Raw genomic sequence first — 22970 nt, forward strand, 5'->3', positions numbered from 1 at the left:
GAACCCTTCAGGCTGACAAGTGGGTCTTTGAAGCCTGTAGGTTGCTGAGGGGCGTTGTGACTTGAGCCTCCCAGAGCAGCCTTTCCACATTTTGGTTGTAACATATCTGCACCCAGATTTGGCCTTAAGGCTGGTTGTGTGAATCATAACAGGGTCAGGGGACTAACTAGTTTCAAACAGGAGGCAAATCCATTAGGGGGATCCCATCAGACAATCCGCAGTCCAGGAGAATGGAAGCCAATGGGATTCACAAGGAATCAAGTTTTGTGACCGAACAACCAAGAACTCTGTCAAGTACAACACAAAGTAAAGCACCAAATTGCTGCCAAAGGCATCAGCGGGTTCGGAGTGAATAGAGTGCAAACTAGTCAATGGTCAGTGATGCGAGGTCAGGAGTCACAGTTTATGCAGCCAAGGCTTCTTTTCCCTCCAGGATAATGATTCTCTGAAGCCCTGATTAGAATTTTATTTCAATTTGTCTCATTTCGCAACTAATTTTCCAGGGTGTTTGTGGCATTAATGTAATTGCTATTCTGTTTCGCCAACAAGTTCACATTTACAAATTAGAAATCTCATCCAGAACAAGAAAATCTTTTATATACTGAACAAGCTGATTTTTAGCCTATTTGAATATATTTAAATGTAAACATTCGTATCTTTGTTATTCAGAACCAAAAATTTTTTAAAGGTTCTCATCAGGGAATAGAAATCAGCCGACATATTATTAGGAGCAAACATCCTTTAAGAAGTGGAGAAGACTTTCTCATGTGCACTATCATTTAATTTGAAATATCACATTTTTTATCTTTTGTTACCTTTACCTTCTTTATGACTGGAGCTGGGCTTGTGCTTAATTTTCACCTTCACTCAGCTCAGGTGAGTATCTGTCACTGAGTGTGGGTTAAACAGGTTGAAGGAGACCTTGAGTTGGAGGAAGAAAGAGAGGCATCGGGAGAGTTGAAAAGAGCCTGTTTTTGCAGTGGCTGTTCCGGTTATTTATTGCTGTGTAACAAATCCTTCAACATTTAGTGACGTAATACAAACAACAATCAGTTAGTTTAGACGGAGCTCAGAGAGAAGGAATTATTTCTGCACAGATGGGATGATTCGAGTTGCTAGAGGCATCTCTCTCTTCATGTTGTCTCAGGCCTTCTGCCCACATCTCTCCATGTGGACCCTCGGCACGCCGGCTTCAAGGTAGTTGGACTTGGCTCATATCTCCAAGGGTGAATGTCCTGGAGACCAAGGTGAAAGCTGCACCTCCCATCATCCCGCCTTGGAAGTCGCTCTGCATCTCTTCTGTTGAATGCAACAAACTGTCAACGCTGGACACTACAGAGGTAAGAGCCGATTTTAATCAGCACTAACTACTGTACTAGGGAAGAGAGTCCACTGTGAACTGAACTCAACTTCAATTTGTACCTAGGTGACTGCGTGTTCTAAAAGAGGGAGGGTGGGTGAACAGGGTCTTAAGAGTCAGGGAAGTGAAAAATTACCTAAAGGCGAAAGCGGGGGTTGGTTCACGTGACACCCATCTGGGTTTTCTATCTGTGCTTATGGAATTTGACTCCTCCTCTCCCACTGAGGCTGGGACACAGGGACTGTGTGTCTTCAGGTGTTGGCTGGATTAAACAGTAAATTTGTTTCTGGTAGCCTTTTCTCAGGTAAACACTTTAAAGGGGATGAGGGTCTTGAGATGCTAGAATGTTAGTGTTTTCTTCAAGACTTCATAGGCCAAGTTGAAGCCCAATAGAGAAGGGACTCAGAGGAGTCCAGCTAGAGAATCTTGTCATTATTCTTTGATTTCTGCAGAAGGGTGTGACTACCAGAGGTGCAGATTACTGGGGGACTATGTTCATCTTTACCACAGTAGTTACAACAAGACTTCTGGAGCCAGTCGGCCTGGGTTCCAAGCTGGCTCAGGTCTTTCAGGCCATGTGATTTCAGGCGAGGGGTGGGGAACCTTTTTTCTGCCAAGGGCCATTTGGATATTTATAACATCATTCTGAGGCCATAGAAAATTATCTCCTTAAAATTTAGCCAGCTATATTTGGTCAAACATTTAATTAACTCACCCCTAATGCCTTGGCAGGGCCAGACCAAGTGAATTTCGTGGGCCTTATTTGGCCCCTGGGCCGGATGTTCCCCACCCCTGCTTTAGGGGAATTACTTTTCTTGCTGAAGCTTGATTTCCTTGTCAGCACAATGAGGAATGATAGTCATAAGTACCTCATAGGATATTATGAGGATTAAATGAGATAGTGTTTAGTAAGTAAAGTCTCATTATCATCATTGTTATAGCACTGATAATTTACACAATAACGTGAATTTTTAGGGACTAAAGGTTCTCCTTTATCACAGAAGACCACTGAAAAACTGTAAGCCTCCTTGTCTTCCCTGAGTAGAATCCATTTCCATACAGGAGAATACTGAGAGGTGTTTATGCCATAAGGTAAATTAGGGTGAGGGCACCCACTGTGCAGAGCTCAGGCTAGATCACAGTGGACACCCGCCTGGTCCCACACCTGATCACAAAACTATCATTTCATGTAAGTATGACATTCACACCTATGCACTTTATAGAAACCGTAAGCCTAAATGCGCACATATTTTCTGCTCTTCCTAGAGACTGATTGTAGATGTTTAATCTGTAGAATCCATTATTTAGAACAATTATATAACATCACACATGGTCAATGTTACTTCATAGCAAGAGATCTCAGTGTAGTTTGTACTGTTAACACCTACTTGACATTGAGAACAATCAGATCTTCAGTGGATTCTGTTCATCAGACATCATCAATGCTCAGCAGAAATAAGAGTTCCTTGATAGCACCAGTTCCAGATTCCAGCAACTAAACCAAACAACTGCTGATGGGAAATTTTAAAGCAACGTATATCCATTTAAAATATGAATATTGGCCTACGGTCAGTAACATAATATACGCACACTCACTGAAAAGTCAAGCAGAGAAGGATGTGTTAAGAACAGAAAAAGTGAACACGTTTATGTTCAAATAGACGACTTTTGTGAAACTGACCTGTGTTTTGAATGATTTCACCTAGAACCTTGCCGATCCCAGGTCACCTCTAAAATGAAGATTTAGGAAATCCTATTTTCAATATCAAATAACCTAGGGAGAAACATTTGTCTCTCTCACCTCATTAAAAACCCAATATATAATACATTTCAAGATTTCACATTTACCCAAGGACATGTGATAAAACTGAGCTTCTAAAGAACAGTCTTATATATTAGTTTGTTATGCTAGTATTTGTTGATTTTGCCAAGATACCTCCTTTTCTTTTATAGGAACTATAAACTTGGTTTGGCACAAATACCGATTATCTATATTTGAGTGCACATTTTCCCTACAGCTGAGGTGCAGACGTCCTATTAATGCTGTTAGTGAAGTACCTAAGCCCCAGAGGCTCCCTGAATTATAACAGACTTAGGAATAATAAGCCTATGAATAATCCAATGCTGTGGGTCCGCTAGTGGTGGGGTTATTTTCCTTAGCATTACGCAACAAGAAAATTTAGTGTCCTTTATCTTAGACCTAGGCAGACCAACGGACTGGAACCAAATAGGGGGGGCCTTTGGATTTGTTGTAAGGCTTTTAACAGCTTAAATAGAGAGAGATGAAGAGATCCTGCTTCTTGGAGTTTGGTTGGAATAGCAATCTTGTTGTTACTATTGCTTTAACAATTAAGAAATACTCAATCTGGTGGCTGTAATTAAAGCTTTCCTAATACCTAAACTAAATGATCGGTAGGGCCACTCAGATGGAGAGGAGTCTGAATAATTGCTCTACGAGAACAGGGGGATTATGGCCTTTGTCATGCGTGGGGATGTAATTTTCATAAGCCAGCGTTCCTGCTTGGAGGATTCCTTTTCTCATAGTTGTTTGTTTGGGCTGCTCTTCCCTAGTCTGTCAGCCGCTTAGCACAAGAGTAATTATGGGCTTGACTTGCATAATAAAGGTCAGAGTTCTTTCCCAAGGCATAGATTGGAAGCAGATTCCCATTTGGCAGAGCAAGACAGATTCTCTTCAACTTGCCAGAAACAAGCTTGTACATTTATTTTGAGCTGAATAGTCCCACCGCAATTAGAAGGCCCTGGAGACACACTGAAGCAGAGCTTTGAAAGGGGATTAATATGGACTTGGGAGCTGAGAGCAACTTAAAAAATTTTTTTTACATGATACAAGTATATATAATCCCAATATTGTAGCCTGTGACATAAAAAAAGATGTCATTCCCCAGGTCTGCACAAATAATGGTGTCTTGGCTCTCTATTCACGTAACTCTGCCTCGAGTGCCACTTGCAACATGTCTGGGAGGCCCCGAAGGGTAATGCCATATGTGATCACAAACCAGTTTGTTGGCAGAGCACTTGGCTATGTCTGCCCTGTTCTTCCTCTCTCAGTAAAGCTCCCACATAGCTGATCCTCTGCCCAAGAAGTAACTTGGCAGGTTTCACTGCTTTATCACTAGACCTCTTAACTGGCAAAGTCAAGGATCATGCCTACACATCTCAAGACACTCATTCTTGGGTTGTGTATTAGTCATGACAGCTCCACTGTGCTGCAGTAACAAACAAATCCCCAAGTCTCAATACCGTAACACAGCAAGTGTTTATCTTCTGTACAATAGTCTGATTTATGCTAGGTGGCTCTCCTGTAAAGGGAGACTCAGGACACCTTTGAGCTCCACTTTTGTCACCAAAGGGACTCTGAAACATGGGTTTTACCTTATTTTTAGCTTCATCAGAGGGTTGTGGGAATGTCAGTACAACATGGAACCACTTAGGTACGGAGAGCTTCTTTCAGCACCAAGTGGCCAACACTTGAGCAATAGTGGCTTAAAATGGTATTTCCTACTTGTCTCCACATTTTCCTACTTTTAAAAAAAAGTCTGGAGAGAGGTAGTTGCTGGCAGTGGTTCTGGTCTTTTATTTTATTGACCTTAGAGAGAAGAAGGGAGAGGGAGAGAAACACTGATGGGGGAGTGAAACATCCATTGCTTGCATATCACAAGCACCCTGACTATGAATCAAACCTGTGACCTTCCAGGGCATGGGATGGCACCCAACCAACTGAACCAGGGAAGTTCTGTCTTTAATGATGCTGAGTCCAGCATTTGTGAAGTTTCCTCCCCCCTGCCCCCCGCCCACACACTCATCTTTGTCAACCATAGTTACAGATGCCTACTTGATGTGGGATATTACATCAGATTGAATGCAGAAGCAGATATGAATTACAAAGAGTAGCAAAATATAAAACAATGCCATTCTACTTTTTTTTTGCTTTAAAAAGAATATTTTAATACAGTTATTATTTCCATTAATAGTTAATGAGCTTGTTATTTTTAAAAAATATATATTTTTGATTTTTTTTTTTACAGAGAGGAAGGGAGAGGGATAGAGAGTCAGAAACATTGATGAGAGAGAAACATCGATCAGCTGCCTCCTGCACACCCTCCACTGGGGATGTGCCCACAACCAAGGTACATGTCCTTGACCGGAATCAAACCTGGGACCCTTCAGTCTGCAGGCCGACGCTCTATCCACTGAGCCAAACTGGTTAGGGCAAGCTTGTTATTTTTAAATGAATTAAAAATGTTTCAGATTTAACTTCCAAAATAGTAAATATTTAATCCACATATGCAAAATGTTTTTGGCAGGGTCCTCAATGATTACATATTAAAAGCAGTAGAGGGATTCTGAGACCCAAAAGTTTAAGAATAGCTGCTTTATAAAGTAAGTCTATTAATTCATTGTGTATTATGAGTTTTGCATCTGGTTTTCTCCCTTTATCATTTGGCTATTCTTTACTGTGTTTCTAGTTATAGGATTTTATTATTTTTATGGTGTTAAATCTGTAAATTTAGTCCTTAGCTATCTCCTCTATGTCTTTCTACTATTTTAATATATATATATATGTATATATATACACACACACACATATACACTATATATATATATATATATATATATATATATACATATATAATTATATTTTTAATGTTTAAACATCTAGATTTTTTTTGTATACTGTAATATGGATATAACACTTTTCTCCAAATATAAAGCCAGCTGTCTCAATATCGTAGAAGGTCATCTTTTTCCATGCTTTTCATTTGATAAATTCAAATGTATTTTCAGTGTTTTAAGAAACCACTGATTTTCCCACTCGTCTTTGGGTACCTCTCAACTACAACCCAACAGACAGTTCTAATTACTATAGCTTTAAAATATGATTTTGATATCCACCTATTACCAAAAAGGTATTTTCTCCCTATAATTTTATTGATTATTCTCATTCACTTATTTTTTTCAGATGAAATTTGGAGTAACTTTTAAATTAGAAAAAATGCACAGTAACATATTGATGGAAATTATGCATGTCACTGGGGAGAATTGACTTCTTTATTCTTCTGAGTCACTTAGTATTACTGTCCATTAATTTGTCTTCTTATGCATATTCTTTTTTATAGGACACACACTTTTTTGATTTTTTTTTAGGATTTAGTCTGTTCTTAACTTTCTAAGAGTATTGAAGAGCATTAAAATTTTCCCTTATCATAATGCCACTAGCCACACTGTTTTACAGCATCCCCGCTTTCATGGGCTTCCAATTTCTTTGTCCAAGCTTACTGTAATGATAGGACATCTTTTACACTTTTCTGTTGTGCATTAGAAAATCTGAGAGTGAATACCATTTATCTTCCTTACACAGATTTCCAGAAAATATTTCCAAAATGGACTAATATGCCCTGTGCCCCAAGATATCTCTATTTCTGGGACCTGTTTTCTTTTCCTAGTTTCCCAACAGACTCATGTCTTTTTTGAGGCATGTTATTTTCCTTTTTACTCTTAAGTTAAGGTTGAATTGCTCTAAAGGGAATTGAGCAGCTATATTAGTTGCTATGGATAAGCTGAACTTTATGTACTTTCCTGCAGTACAGGGGAAGTGGATATAACAAAACTTTTGCAGAATTTCAAAAATTATTTTCTTTGCTGTCAACATCATGCAAAATCATCATCTGGCCTGGACTAGTAGAGTGATCCAAACCTTGTGGAGAATATATAAATTTAGATACTTTAGCAAAAACTTCAACTATTATTGAGCTTTATATAAGATGCCTTAAAATATTTGCTTAATTTTTTATTAAAATATAGTTGATATGCTATCATAGTTTCAGAAGTGATCACACTAAGTCTAGTAACCATCTGTCACTGTACAGTCATGATATTATTGAATATATTCTGTGCTATATGTTACCATATATTCCTGTGACTGACATTTTATAACAAAGTTTGTATCTCTTATCCCTTTCACCTTTTCTACCCATCCCTTCTAGCTTGTTCTCTGTGTCTGACCCTGTCTGTTTTGTTCATTTTTAAAGATTCCATATATAAGCCCAATCAATGAAGCATTGAATAAATCTGATAAAATCTTTAAAATTTACTCAGTTGATTTTTTCCCATTTGGGGACACTGATAGAATGAGATGGAGACTACTGATGGCTTTGGGGACAAGGAGAAATAAAAGGTTAGTACCCATAAACTCTTTGAGTTCTCTGTCTCTCTCACTATTTCTGAGAGTTAATATCTCTAAGAGCCAAGATCGCTCCTCTTCGTGTTCAGCTCCCAGTATAATTGTATTTCCAGTCCAGGGTTCATGGTCAGACTGATGGGAGGCTCTAGCAGAGCACCACTTCCTTAGCCCAGGTGAGTCTCCGGTCCCAGCCCCGGGCTTAAGGGGTCAGCTGGAGTTGCTAGGTGGTTCCACCTGGAATCCAGTCCCTAGCCCTTGGTTAGTTTGCAGTCTCCATCTATTGGGATCTGCTGGTGGTGTACACATAAGGCCTTCTCTTAGCCAGTCCATAGTACTCTCTCTGTATCCACAGTTACATTTCCTTTGTTACTCTTGGTTTCTGTTAATGTGCACAGTAAAGTAAAGGAACAGATACACACACTGAGTGGCCAGATGATTATGACCACCTGACATTTGTAGGCAAATTAGCCATAATTTCACACTGAGGTTACTGGAGGGCCAGACCATGATAAATAGGGAAACAGGTTGTTTACCATGACAGTAGAAGTGATTTTTTTCTGAAGATATGGGTAAACAACGTGATTTAACAGCCTTTGAAGGTGGGATATACACTGAGTGGCCAGATTATTATGACCAACCCATCAGTACTTCGTTGGGCTACCTTTTGCCTTCAATACTGCAGCGATTCTTCTTGGCATTGACTCCATGAGATGTTGAAAGGTGATGCCAACTATCTGACACCAAGCCTGGTGAATAGCACTGTCCAGTTCTGTGAGATTTGATGGTTGTGGCACCAGCTGCCTGATGGCTCTTTTAACTTCGTCCCACAAAGGCTCAATTGGATTGAGATCTGGTGATTGTGGGGGCCACCTAAGCAAGGTAAAGTCTCGCTCATGTTCTTAAAACCACTCCTGCACAATACGAGCACCGTGGCATGGTGCATTGTCTTGTTGGAAGAAGCCATCTCCATTGGGATACGCATCAACATGATAGGATGAACTTGATCAGCAACTATACTTAGGTATGTTGTGCTATTTAGATGTTTATAATGATCTGGCCCTCTAGCAACTTCAGCGCAAAATTATAGCTAATTTGCCTACAAACGTCAGGTAGTCATAATAATCTGGCCACTCAGTGTATATATACAGTATATATATATGTGTGTGTGTGTGTGTGTATATATATATATATATATAGTGTATGTATATAAAGTATATATATATATAGTTTGTATATATAGTTTGTATATATATATAGTGTGTGTGTATGTGTGTGTGTGTATATATATGATTTCAGAGAGGAAGAGAGATAGAAACATCAATGATGAGGGAGAATCATTGATTGGCTGCCTCTTGCACACCCCCTACTGGGGATCGAGCCCACAACCTGGGCATGTACCCTGACTGGGAATGAAACTGTGACTTCCTGGTTCATAGGTCAACACTCAACCACTGAGCCTCTGTGGCCAGGCAGTAGATCTATTGTTAATGGGAATATTGGAAGCCAAAGCTACAATATTAATAGGTTCGGGTCCAGAACTTAAAAGCTGTTAAAGCACTTGCTACTGACTCCTGTGCTAGGAGAAATTGGTCACAGAATGGGTTAGATTTGACAGTAGGTCACCCAACAACCTCAAACAAATTTCCATGCAATGAGGTTACAAAACACCACACTACCCTGAACCTACTGGCACATTTCTCTTAAGTATTAATTTGTATCCCAGAGACTCAAGGTTTAGCCAAAGACATGCAATCCTCAAATTTCAAATAACTGATTGCTACAACTTCTCCTCATTTTGTATCTGAGAACTGTGGTCTTAGAAGCCATAAGTATCTACAAAAATGGCAAATGACAACCTGCAATCATAATGGCCATTATGGGAAATGTTCTAATCAGACAAGATTGTTAATTTAAGAAGTGCACTTGAAAGAACTCCTAAATCAAACAAACAGAATGGAATACCTATTTTAATTGGCATGCGGAAACTTCCAAAAAATTCCAAAATCATTTCATTGAATGATTCATTGTAAAAGTCTAATGAAAAATTAAAGACAAAAGAGAGACCTCAACAAAAGACTGATGTGACTACTGCTACTCCCCTCCATTCTCCTTTACCTGAGTACTCAGTCTACTAATTCTCTATCTGGGTTGCCTTTTCCCTCGAAAGAGGCTGCAAGATCCTAAACAAAAGTTGGCCAAGTTAGTGGCCTTTCAGATACCCCCATATTAGTTTCTTCCAGGGTTGATAGGACTCTGACAAACTACTAGTTTTTCTCTTAAAGAGTCAAGGGGAAAATCAAAATTCATGGAAAACCTTGCCAAATTCTAGTACATATTTGGGCTCCACTCTACTTTACAGCATACTCGCTCTGGAGCCTGTAGATGCGACCCTGGGGAATATGGGCAGAAGCAAGCAAAGGGTGAGAATCCTTTCCAGAGTCATGAGAGGAAGGTAAAGTTTCACATTGTCCCTTCCTTTTTAACTCCAGACCCATTGGTTATTGATCTTTTTTCTCTCTGGGACAGCTATTACATCCTACTTGTATCATTTTGTGTCCTGAGAACTTGGCTTGGGTGTCCCCAAAACTCTGCTGGACGGAAATGTGGGTTGCACTCCATTTGCGTCTGACAGACTGTTGCCAACTCTAAGGGACATTTTCTTTCTTTGGGAGTGACTCTCTGACTTGGGAAGCTAGTGTCTTTTGCATCTCTTTGTGGATGCCTTTTTCATCTGAGGTCATTCAACACTGCTAGGAATATACTGTTTGTCCCAGCTGCAACTTGACAGATACTTAAAATGATTGTTAAGGTAGTTCTATGGTCAGAAGTTGGCCAAATCAGAAGCCGATATTCAGAAGAACTTTATAAAGGCCTTCTCTACTAAGCTAAGATGAAACTAGGTATATTCTCAGAGGGAAAGAAAACCAATCCAAAGGCAAACAGCTCTAAATCTAGAACATAGGAATCTTTTTTTTAAAAAAAATCCTAGTTGAAGATCTCCCTGATAAAAAGAAGCAAATTGAAAATAATGTAGTTGGATGGGTGTGCAGCCCCTTGATGTCATTCAGGTTACCACCAATTCTCAATTTTAAAAAAAATATATTTTTATTGATTTCAGAGAGGAAAGGAGAAGGAGAGAAAGATAGAAACATCAATGATGAGAGAGAATCACTGATTGGCTGCCCCCTGCACACCCCAACTGGGGATTAAGCTTCAATCTGGGCATGTGCCCAGACCAGGAATCAAACCGTGACCCCTGGTTCATAGGTTGACACTCAACCACTGAGCCACGCTGGCCGTGTGCCACCAATTCTTTGAGGAATTATAAAAACTCAATTTAGGCAGAACAGTTTCTAAGCAATACAGCCCTAAGAGCAATTCAAAGCCCACCTTTTCTATTTATCTCAAAAGGCTTTCAGGTACTGTAAAAGATCTTGACTTAGGGAACAGAAGTTCTTGTTGAAACTTACATTCTTTCTGTGTGCCTTTTGAGATGTCAAATTTCAACCAGGTATTCTTTAGGAACCAAGAAAATTCTTATCAAAAGGGGGGAAAAAAGTCTATTTGAAAACCAGTTCTATGAAAAATCTTTGCCACAAATACTGGTAAAATGTCTGAGCAGATAACCTGAATTTATTCTATCTTACAGAAACATAAGTTGTGTCCAACAGTTATGGCTAAAATTTTAAAACAAAAGCCAGAAGATTTTTTTTTTCATCTGTATGTTTATGTGTGTATTTTACAGCTGTGTGATTTTTTTCTACCTCCAGATTGTATTGCCAAAATTGATTAGTAAAGAACTCTATTTCATTGACTGAAAGACAAACGAGCAATGTGTGAATGAAGTTTACTCTTAGATACATAAAAACTAACCCAAATGTTTTCCAAGTTCCTGTGACCTAGGATAATCTTCAGTAAATAAATCTAGTTTAAGTTTGTTTTAATTAAAATAGGCATGTCTTTAGAACTGTAAGTATTAGATAAGCTTTTATTCTACCTAGGTTTAACAAAAGTCAAATAAATTCATGTTATCTGTTACAGAATGACCTTAAAAATATAACAAGATGATGTTTAGCTATTTAATGTCTCAGGACGTTTTTATGAGTAATCTAAATATATATAATTGTTAAGAACAAGTAAATTCAATAGATGTAAAAAGGATGAAAGTTTATAAAGAACTTTTCAACAATAATTACTCTTTATGATATGCCTACTTAGAAATTTCAAAATCTTTCTGAGGTAAGTTATATGATGGATAATTATTTAACATCTAGATTTACAAGTAAGATAAAATTTTGAAACATTAACTATTGAACATAGGTTTATTCACTTCTGATACCATTTTACAGAGGAATAAAGATATGTGGGCCTATTAGTAATTATGTTTTATGCCACACTGAAAGAGTTACTATGAGAAAGACTGTATATACTTCTAGAGACTATGAAATGTATTTATAAGTCTAGCAGTCTGTGGTTGCTTAAGTATTAATTTTCATTAGGAATTAATGATTCTAGGGGTTAATAATTCTAATCAATACACATAATTAACTAGAAATGATAAGGGTGACTGAATACAAAGTTTTATAAAGAAAAGTTGTACAAGGTTTGGAGAAAAGGAATCAGGAAAGGAATTTTATGTGTTGTCAAGCTGGCTAAGACTGGAATTTCTTGGTCTTTTTAATATTTTAAGATCAAAAGTACACTAGTACAAAATTAAAATTTTGGAGGAGGCAGATCCATAGGTGGACTCTGAGCTCACTGAATGCATTGAATGTACATCTATCTTTAGAGAAAATCCTCCAGAGAGACACTGTGAACCAATTGAAGAACAACTTCTGTATAACAAGAGAGGGACCAGATTGAGAAAGTTGGGGAACCACTAGGGCTCTTGGGGAGCTGAGGGAACAAACCAGGACTGGAGAAAATGGTGAGTACTATTGCTTACATTTCCCTTGAATGTGGATAGCAGGTGGAAGCTCCATCCATATTCTCTGGCCAACCAGCAGGGCACTATAGCGCATCCCCAGCCACCCTTCCTGGAGCTAGATCCAGCAAAAACTGGAGGGTGCTAGAGCAGGCATATAAGGGGTCCTTTTACCCAGAGATTGTTCCAGCAGGTGCAGCAGGGCAATGCTTGCAGGACCACTGGGATGCATGCTAGCGGGGCTCCCCCCTCTGGAGAGAGTGCAGGGCTAGAAGGGCACTGCAGCACCCGCAGGCAGGACTGTCCTGTCCAGAGAAAGCAGAGACAGTGGAGCACTGCCCCTCCTGGAGAGAGTACAGAGTTGGCTAAAGCATTGCCATAATTCATGCAGGACTGCCCTGTCCAGAGAGAGTGGAGACAGTGGGGCAATGCTACACATGTACCTGGGGCTGGCCAATTCAAGAACGTTTGGAGCTTTATTTAGACAGAAAATTAAGGAAATAAGGGCCTTAAATGCCACTTTAGACCACTTTGACTTGATAGACATTTATAGAGCATTTCATCTAAAAACTGCATATTACACATTTTCTCAAGTGCACATGGAACGTTTTTCAGAATATATCACATACTAACCTACAAAACAAGCCTCAGTAAATCAAAGAACACATTGCGTGAAACTAGAAATCAACTACAGGAAGAAAACCTCACAAAATACATGGAGGTTAAACAACATGCTTCTAAACAACCAATACATCAAGAAGGAAATAAAACTCTACCTTGAGAAATGAAAATGAAAGCACAATCTTGTATAATATATGGGATGCAGCAAAAATGGTTACAAGAGGAGAGTTTTCAGCTATACAAGTCTACTTCAAGAAGCAGGAAAATCCTCAAGAAACTAGAAAAATAGGAATAAACAAAACCCAAAGTAAGTAAAAGGAAGAAAATAATAAAGATCAGAGTGGAAATAGAAAAATAGAAAAAAAATTAGTGAAACTAAGAACTGCTTCTTTAAAGGAATTAATCTGATAAGATGCTAGCAAGACTCATCAAGCAAAAACAGAATAAAAGTAATCTCTCCTCTTTTATTTCTATTTTTAACCAACACCACAGAGATAAGGATCACTAAAGAATACTACAAACAAATATATGCTAACAAATTCAACAATCTAGAAGAAATGGATAAATTTCCACAAACCTACAACCTTCCAAGACTTAAACTAGCAAAAATCCCAGGAAATCTCAACAGACCAATTACTAGCAATAAAATTGAAGCAATAATAAAAAATTCCCAAGAAACAAAAGCCCAGCACCAGATGGCTTCACAGATGAATTCTATCAAATCTTTAAAGAAGAGTTAGTACCTATCCTTTTCAACTTATTCCAAAAAATTGAAGAGGATGGAACATTTCCAAACTCATTCTATGAAGTCAGCATTACCCAGATACCCAAACCAGACAAAGATACTACAAAAAAAAAAAAAAAAAGAATTACAGTTCAATATTGCTGATGAACACAGATGTCAAAATTTTCAAGCAAAATACTAGCAAACTGAATTCAACAATACATTAAAAGTACTATACACCACAATCAACCAGGAATTATGCCAGGGATACAAGGGTGGTTCAACTTCTGTAAAATAATTAATGCGATTCATCAAATCAACTAAACTAAGGATAACAGAACAGAAACAGACTCATAGATACAGAAAACAAACTGATAGCTGCCAGATTGGAGGAGGAAAGGGGATGGGGTAGAGAAGGTGAACAGATTAAGAAGTACAGATTGATAGTTACAAAATAGTCACAGATTTAAAGTACAGCACAGGAAGTACAGTCAACAAGACTGTAATAAATACGTATGGTGCCAGGTGGGTACCAGCTTTATCAGGGAGTTTACTTCGTAAATTATATAAATGTCTAACCACGATACTGTACACCTGAAGCTAATATAGAATATCGAATGCCCATTTTAATTGGAAAATGATTTTTATAATATTTCATTTTATTAAATTATCTCAATCAATGCAGAAAAATCATTTAAAAAAATTCAATATCTATTTATGATAAAAACTCTAAACAAAGTGGGTATGAAAGAAGTTAACCTGAACTCGATAAAGGCTATATATGACAAGTAACAACTAACATCATACTTGGTGGCAAAAAGCTGAAAGCTTTTCCTTTAAGATCAGGGAGAAGGATGCCCACTCTCACCACTATTATTCAATGTAGCATTGGAAGTTTTTAGCCATAAAGAAATAAAAGGCATCCGAATTTGAAAGAAAGAACTAAATCTGTTACTATATGCAGAAGACATGACACTTTACATAGAAAACCTCAAAATAATAGACTTTAGTAAAGTAGCGGGGTATACAATTATATACAAAAAAATGCCACATCCCAATACACTAGTAACAAATAATCAGAAGGAGAAATTAAGAAAACAATCCCATTTATGACTGCATCAAAAAGTATGAACTACCTAGGAATAAATTTAAACAAGCTGGTAAAAGGCCTGTACTCTGAAAACTGTAAGACATTGAGTAGAACAGGAAAAAAACGTAAGTATATTCCATGCTCATGGCTTGGAAGGATTAATTCAAGTGATCATACTACCCAAAGCAATCTCCTGATTCAATGCAATTCTTATCAAAATACCCGTGACATTCTTCTCTGAACTAGAAGAAATAATCCCAAAATTTATATGGAACCACAGAAGACCACTAATAGCCAAAGCAGTCTTGAAAAAGAGAACAAAGTTGGAGGTATCAAGCTCCCTGATTTGAAACTATACTACAAAGCTATAATAATCAAAACAGATACACATCAATGGATCTAACAGAGAGACCAGAAATAAACCCTTGCTTATATGGTCTAATGTATGGCAAAGGAGGTAACAATATACAATGGGGTAAGGGCAGTCTTTTCAAGAAGTGGTATTGGGAAAATTGGACAGATACATGCAAAACAATGAAACTGAACCACTATTTTATACCATAAACAAAAACCCCCACATATATACGGCCTGAAACCATAAAACTCCTGAAAGAAAGCATAGTAAACTATTTGACATCAGTTTGCATAATATCCTTTTGGATACGTTCCCTTAAGCAAGGGAAACAAATGTGACTTTGTCCAACTACAAAGCTTCTGCACAATGAAGGAAATGATCAACGAAACAAAAAACCACCTTCTGAATGGGAGACTGTATTTGCAAGTGATATATCTACTAAAGAATAATATGCAAAATGTATAAGAAACGCATAAATCTCAATACCCCAAAACAATCCAGTCCAAAAATGGGCAGAGGCATGGACAGTGTGGCTCAGTGGTTGAGCGTCGACCTATGAACCTGGAGATCATGTTTCCATTCCTCATTACAGCACATGTCTGGGTTGCAGGCTCGATCCCCAGAAGGGGTTGTGCAGGAGGCAGCCGATCACTGCTTCTCTCTCATCATTGATGTTTCTATCTCCCTCCCTCTCTGAAATCAATAAAATTAAAAAAAAAAATTGGCAGAGGACTTGAAAAGAAATGTTATCCAAAGAAGACATACAGATAGCCAACAGACATATGAAAAGATGTTACTAATCATCAGGGAAATGCAAATCAAAACCAAAATGAGATACCACCTCACACCTGTCAGAATGGCTGTTATCAAAAAGCATGTTTTGGTGAGGATGTGCAGAAAAGAGAACCCTGTGCACTGTTGATGGGACTGCTAATTGGTGTAGTCACTATGGACAACAGTAGGGAGATTTCTCAAAAATTTAAAAATATATATACCATACAACCTAGTAATTCCAGTTCTGGGTATTTATCTGAAGAAAATGAAACAATTCAGAAAGACATGCACACCAAAGTGTATTGCTGCATTATTTACAGTAGCCAAGATGTGATATGATGTCCATTGACAGAAGAATGGATAAAGACTATCAGGTATATATATATATATTTACACACACACGTATATAATAGATTATATATTATGAAGCAATAAAAGAATTAAATCTTACCATTTGTAACAATGTGGATTCATCTAGAACATATTATGCCAAGTGAAATGTCAGACAGTAAGACAAATACCTAAAGGCTTCACTTATACGTGGAATCTAAAAAACAAAAGGAATAGTTGCCAATAGGGAGGGTGTGGGAGGATAGGTGAAGAAGGTGAAAGGGAATATAATCAATAATATTGTGGTAAGTTTGCACAATGTGAGATGATTACTGTAATTGGTGGGGTGGTCACATTGTAAGGTATAAAAATGTTGAATCACTATATTGTACCCCCAAAACTAATGTAACTAATATAACAGTGTGCTTACTTTCAAAAGTTAAATTTTTTTCTGTTAAAAGTTTTCTTGGACTATTGGCCTACCTTTGATAAGAGATTATAAAAGTCTGTTTACACTTAAGTCATGTATATGGGCAGCAAAGATTTTTTTCTTAAAATAATTTAGTGTGCCTCATGTTGTCTTTATCAGGTCTTTGATTACTTAAGAATATCCAGTCTTTTTAATATATAAAGAGCTAAGTTTTGTTCACTACTGTGTAACTCTGTATTTGCCTTAAAATAAAGTATTATTTTAAAATGATCTATGATCTTATTTAATAAAATATTCAAATCTTTTGACATTTTTCCCAAATTAAATTGTAAATGATGCTTCTCTGACCTCTAACTAACATTTTAATTTCCTAGAGGGCCCCTGGAAAAATCTTCAAGGATTTGTCTTTCAGCTGGTAAGATATTAAAATAATTATGTTTATTTGATATATTAAATTACATAAGAAGCATTATCAAATAAGAACTGATGCTAAACCTCCTTTGGTTATATTTGTATAGATGCATGTTATTAAAATGTGTTCTAGAAATTTGATAAAAGTCCTAGAAATCTGATATGTCCTGGTATAATGTTATCAGTTGTAATTCCAGATATTATCTTAAAATATTATATATCAATCAAGTTTCCTTGTCAATTCCCTTATAATGAATTCTCATCAGATCTTTAACCAAGGCATTTTTTGCCTTTTGTCTTTTACATATAGTTATTATTTTACTCTGAAGCTTTGGCAAAAGTGGGATTCATGGAAAGGACCCTACCAAGTACTCTTGGTCACTGACACAGCTGCGCTCCACCTGCAGTATGGTCCTGTGCAAACGCTGGAGACCTCAAAATCAAATCGACCGGGAAGAGAAGTAGCTGACATCAAGGGAGACTGCTTCCTCCCTGTAGTCAGATCAAGGAATGGACGTCACATTTCCTTCCAGGCCTCCTTCCCCCTCTGACCCTTTTCCAGCCTAATTCGTTGAAGGTCTGTTAAATGTTTTTATCCATCTTTTGCCTTGATATGACCTGGAAATATAATGCTATTGTTCACATATCTCAGGCCGCTGCAAAATGGGTTATTCAACCTCCAAATGATTGTTGGACTTGCCACGATACTGGTGATCCTGTAGTTTTGCTGGTCACAAAACTTCTCCCTGATTGCCAGTGCCTCACTTTCTCTGGAACAAACTCAGCCTCCTTGTTTTCATGTCAGATTCCTTTACCCTGGGTGTTCGTTTTCCTGTCTCTGGTTAACAGCCCGGGGAACATATATCCAGGCTCTGTCCTCCACAAAAAAGGGGTGGGGCAGACAAGGCAAGGGTCAGTGTGCAGACCCTTAAGTTTACTGGCCTCCATGGCTGTCGCCTTCCCACTCCCAAGGCATAGACTCAAATGGGAAGTCTCAGGAGGCATTCATGATTCAAGATGAGCTTCCTCTGGCAGATCCCTGCTTCCCTGGCCAGGAGTAAATGCATGTGAGGCTACAATCAGGAACCTCTTCTTAACTCTTGAAGATACTGGACAACCTGCTGCTAAAACAAGAGCTGCCCAACAAAAACTCCTTAGACTCTCTGGCCAAAGTTGTTCTTGATGATATGACAGCCCTTGATTCTATTTTAGCTGAGAAGGGAGGTGTTTGTGCTGTGGCCCACACCACTTGGATTGACATTTCTGGGGAAGGTGTCACTCAACTACCTAAGATCACTAACTAAGCCAGGTGGCTTCAAAAAACGACTTTGATTGATGTGGGGATCATGGCTCTGAAGTGCACTCCAGGTATTGGAATTATCTTGCTTAGGGCATCTCCCTAGTGCACTGTTCTCTCTCAAAAGCTTTAAATGCATGTTCGCAGCCACTAATCACCAAGCAAATTATCTCCCTGAAACTGGAACATCAGAAAAGGAGTGAACAGAATGAGTAACAAAGATTGTGAGCCCGACATTATGACCAACCTGTGAATACTAGTATATCACACAGAGGTTCAGCAGCAAAAAAAAAAAAAAAAAAAAAAAAAAAAAAAAAGGTGAGAGCAGAGTAGTAGCTGGGAGCAGCACTAAGGCCTTAAGTTTTGATTACATCTCACAGTTAACTCTGATCAAAGAGGGGAGGATGGGACAAATTGTTTAAAAAAAAAGACAACAGGGCCAAAATGGAGTCACTTATGTTAAGCTTCATGTCACCAAACCAAGACTGAGTTGCAGTTTTTTTTCCTAGAAATGGAATCTTAAACCAGCCCACCGAGAATCGCCTGATCAGCACTAAGTGAGGGAATCTGCCCGCTAGACCCCTGCCCTCTTCTAGGAAGGTAACCTTGCAACAGCCTACTCACTCTTTGCCAACTATAACGTCTTTGTCCCTGTTCCCTTCTGCCTACAAGTCTTCCATTTCATCCAGTTTCATGGAGCTCCTTTCTATGCTGCCAGACTCATGAATCACTGAATAAAGCCAATACGATTTTTTAAATTTACTCATTTGAATTTTGTTTCTTTTAAAACTTAAAAATCCAGGATGGGAAGGCACTGTTTATTGATAAGGGGCCAATATCCAAGAAACTGGATACTGTAAGTTTAATGGGCATTTTTAAAGTAAAATAATTTTTAAAAAAGGCATATGGGTACAAAATAAATTCAATCCTTTCTAAATTATTGTGACTTGGAGAAACATGCAAAGGATACTCCAAAAATAATAAAGAATATTAAATTTTGTTTGTGATTCTCTACTTTCAAAAGTAAGAATATATTTGTTATTAATCCTCAGCCAAGGATATTTTTCCAGTGATTTTAGAGAGAGTGAAAGGGAGGGAGGGAGGAGAGAGAGACATCAATGGGTTGCCTCCCACATGCACCCCAATCGGGTCTGGGTATCACACGTGCAACTTAGGTACATTTCTTGACCAGGATTTGAATCCATGATCCTTCAGTGCGATGGCCAACACTCTAACCACTGAGCTACACTGGCCAGGGCAAGAATACTTTAATGTTTCTATCAAACAAGTCTCTTTTTAAATTAGAGCTTACAGACCACTATTTTAAAAGTTTACTTATTTTTCTGAATAAATATTACATATTTATAAAAATGTACACACTAGTACAATGAGGAATTTATTATTCTCAGGAAAGCTTAGGGCTTTAGGTACATTTCTTCCTTAGAACTTCCTTAATTAAAAGAAGTTCATCTCTGAGGTGTATTCATTATAGAAAAAATGGATTCATTATTATAAGTGAAATTTGTATTAAACAGTTTTTCCAAAGAATTGACTACGGTGCTAATAGCTTTGTTTATGTTAACAATAAAATTATCATTTAATGGGAAAGAAAAATTGTAGGTAATTAAAGACCAAAGTAATACACTACATTTTTCAGCAATTAATTGATAACTTGCTTACCCTGGGCTGTCAAACAATTAACCAGGGAAACACTGCTAGGAAATAGGAAGCATAAATGCAAATAAGTTCTGGATTTATTCTTTTCTAATCCATTTACCACATTATCTAATCTGGCATAAGCAGAAACCCTCCTGGAAAGATTAATATTCAAGAACACCTCCGAAACTTCTGGTTTAGTGAGCCCTAATTGTTTTGGCAACAGAAGTTGTTAGAGCAAGGAGTTTCTAGGGATAGTTCTCATCCATCACAGGAGTCTGAACAAGAAAAGGAGAAAAATTAGTTTTCTAGATACTTCTCTGTGTGTTATGGATTGGCAGCTCTCAATAATGTTCTTGATCAGGGTGAATATTAATGTACACATGCTCACATACCCACAAGTGGCTGGGGCCATGTGTGGTTACAGATGCCATATCTAAATACTGCCACCATGAACTAAATTATAGAACAATCAACCTGAATAACCAACGGAAGACTAGTTGAATAGACATCTTATAACCAAGGTTCTATAGAAAAAGCCACTTCAAGAAGGGCGGAGATGCAGAAAGGGAGGGCCCCATACCCGCGTGCTTCTGCTAAGAATCCAGAGGGATATCTGAGCTGCAGAAGTCCCCCTTGAAGAACATGGGGTCTCAACCCCATGCTGGGCTCCCTGGCCCAGAGCCAGGAAGAGGCACCCACATAACATCTGGTTGTGAAAATCACCTGGGAATCTGCTAGAAACCCAGGTGCCCTCTTAAAGGGCCAGTGCACAAAATTCACAGCCACTAACACTGGGATCCAGTGGAGGGAAGGTGAATTAGAGCAGACTGTAGTCATGTGAGGACAGACTGGGTTGTGTGCCTCTAGGGAAAGAACTGAAGAAATAGCCACCAGGGTCCCTGCGCCGAGTCCCTTGCCCTCACTGCCCACATCCCACTCTCCCAGCCCCCTGTTGCCCCATCCAGCCAAGCTCATGCCCTGCAGAGGAGTCTGATTCCTGAGCCTTTGTGAAGGGATCTTGAGGGCCAACACAAAAGAGTCAGACAATCGTGTGGCTCTGGGGCAGGGGCCAATTTCCTGCCCCACCACCTCCCAGAGTGGCAGTGCCCCACACCTATGGGAGATCTACCAGCCCCGCTAGGGGAGAACGACTAACTCCACCCTCCTGACACCTGGTGGCCCTGCCCTGCTCAGCTTGCACTCCACAGTACTGTCGGTGGGCTGTGCCTGCCTGGTTCCATGGTGCAAAAGACTCTCCAGATGTGCACTCTGCACACCCTCTTCCATGGTGCTGAAGTCTTTCCAGGAGATCTGGGCAGTCTCTGAGAAAAACTGGATTGTATGGCTCTTGGGCGGGTCTATTCTTCCCTTGCATACCAGCCCAGCTTCATTGTTCCTGGGCAGAGCCGTCCCTTCACATGGCCAAACCTTGGTCTGTTTGGGCATGAGGAACTCTGCTGGCCTCACCTTGACAATCCCTTGAGACTCTGTCCCACCACAGCGTTCGGAGGCACACAGTAGGTGGTAGCTGACCTTGGTGCACCCAGTGACTGTTGCCGAGTGGCCTCAGATCCAGCACTGGTGCCAAGCTTAAACCGGTATCAATCTGGTAAACACCACTGGCTCCTACCAGGTCACTCACTGAACCTCCATCACGCAACTCACAAACTCTCAGAAGCTGTTTCAGTGAATGAGCCTAAGAAGCAAGTGAAGATGGATCTCAACGAGTCAGGCCTTTTGCTGACCTGTGCCTGGCTCAGTGTTGGTGGTAACCAACCTTGGTGTGCAGTTTCATTGCACACTGAGGCCCAGCAGAGGCAACCACAAACTATGGATCACTTTTTTGCTCCAAAGAGGTAGCCCAGGGCTGGTCACAGGCAGCACCTGACATTGACCTGCACTGGAGTCCCTCCCTAGTGGCCCTAGAACCAACACCCAGTGGGATTCAGATCTCATCAGAACATGACCTAATTAGTTCCATAAGAGAGATCTTGGCAGGCACCAGACCCTGTTGGAGCAAAGTCAGCTTTGTAGAATGGGCCCCTGCACAAGAGCTCATACATTACGGACAGGATCAATCCTCATAGGTAACCAGAGGGGCAACCCCACCCACATATGGGACTAAAGCAATCAAGACTCAACTGCACCAGGAGGGCTCACCCACACAAGGGACATCCCTGGAGCACCCAGCTCAGGAAAACAGCCCTGCAAGACACCTACTATATAAGCCACCATGCCAAGACTGAGAAGCACAGCACAAAGACAAATACAGAGAATCCAAAATGTAGAGAAAAAGAAATATGTGTCAAATGAAAGATCAGGAGAAATCCCCCTCCCACCCCCCGCTCCCCCGCCCCCCCCAAAATAAACAAAATGGAGGCAAGCAAGTTACCATGTACCGATTTCAAGACAATGGTTGTAAGGATGCTCAAGGAGCCTAGTGAGAACTTGAGCACAGAGATAGCAATAATAAAAAATGGCAAAGAAATCATAACAAATAACCAGTCAGAAATGAAGAACACCATATCTGAAATGAAGAAGATAGTAGGGAATCAAAAGCTGGCTAAATGAAGAAGAGAATCAAATCAGGGATTTGGAAGACAATTATGCAGAAAACACCCAATCAGAGCAGCGAAAAGCAATTTTTAAAAATGTGAACAGTGTAAGGGACTTCTGGGACACCACCATAACAGGTGCTTAATGATGGTACCAGAAGGAGAGAGCGAGCCTTTATTTCTTTAGCCTTTAAAGAAATAAAGGCTAAAAAATTCCCTAACCTGGTGAAGGAAAAAG

General features: G+C 39.2%; 1 long non-coding RNA gene across 1 annotated transcript; it reads left to right on the top strand.

The window, feature by feature from the left end:
• The first annotated feature begins 1152 nt into the window (after window positions 1-1152).
• Window positions 1153-19280, top strand: LOC118668647. The gene is made up of 4 exons (XR_004971691.1): window positions 1153-1340; window positions 12352-12489; window positions 17185-17225; window positions 17532-19280. It is a non-coding gene; the product is annotated as an uncharacterized LOC118668647 (long non-coding RNA).
• The last annotated feature ends 3690 nt before the right edge of the window (window positions 19281-22970 follow it).

Source organism: Myotis myotis, unplaced genomic scaffold, assembly GCF_014108235.1.
Source record: "Myotis myotis isolate mMyoMyo1 unplaced genomic scaffold, mMyoMyo1.p scaffold_m19_p_13, whole genome shotgun sequence".
Classification (NCBI taxonomy): domain Eukaryota; kingdom Metazoa; phylum Chordata; class Mammalia; order Chiroptera; family Vespertilionidae; genus Myotis; species Myotis myotis.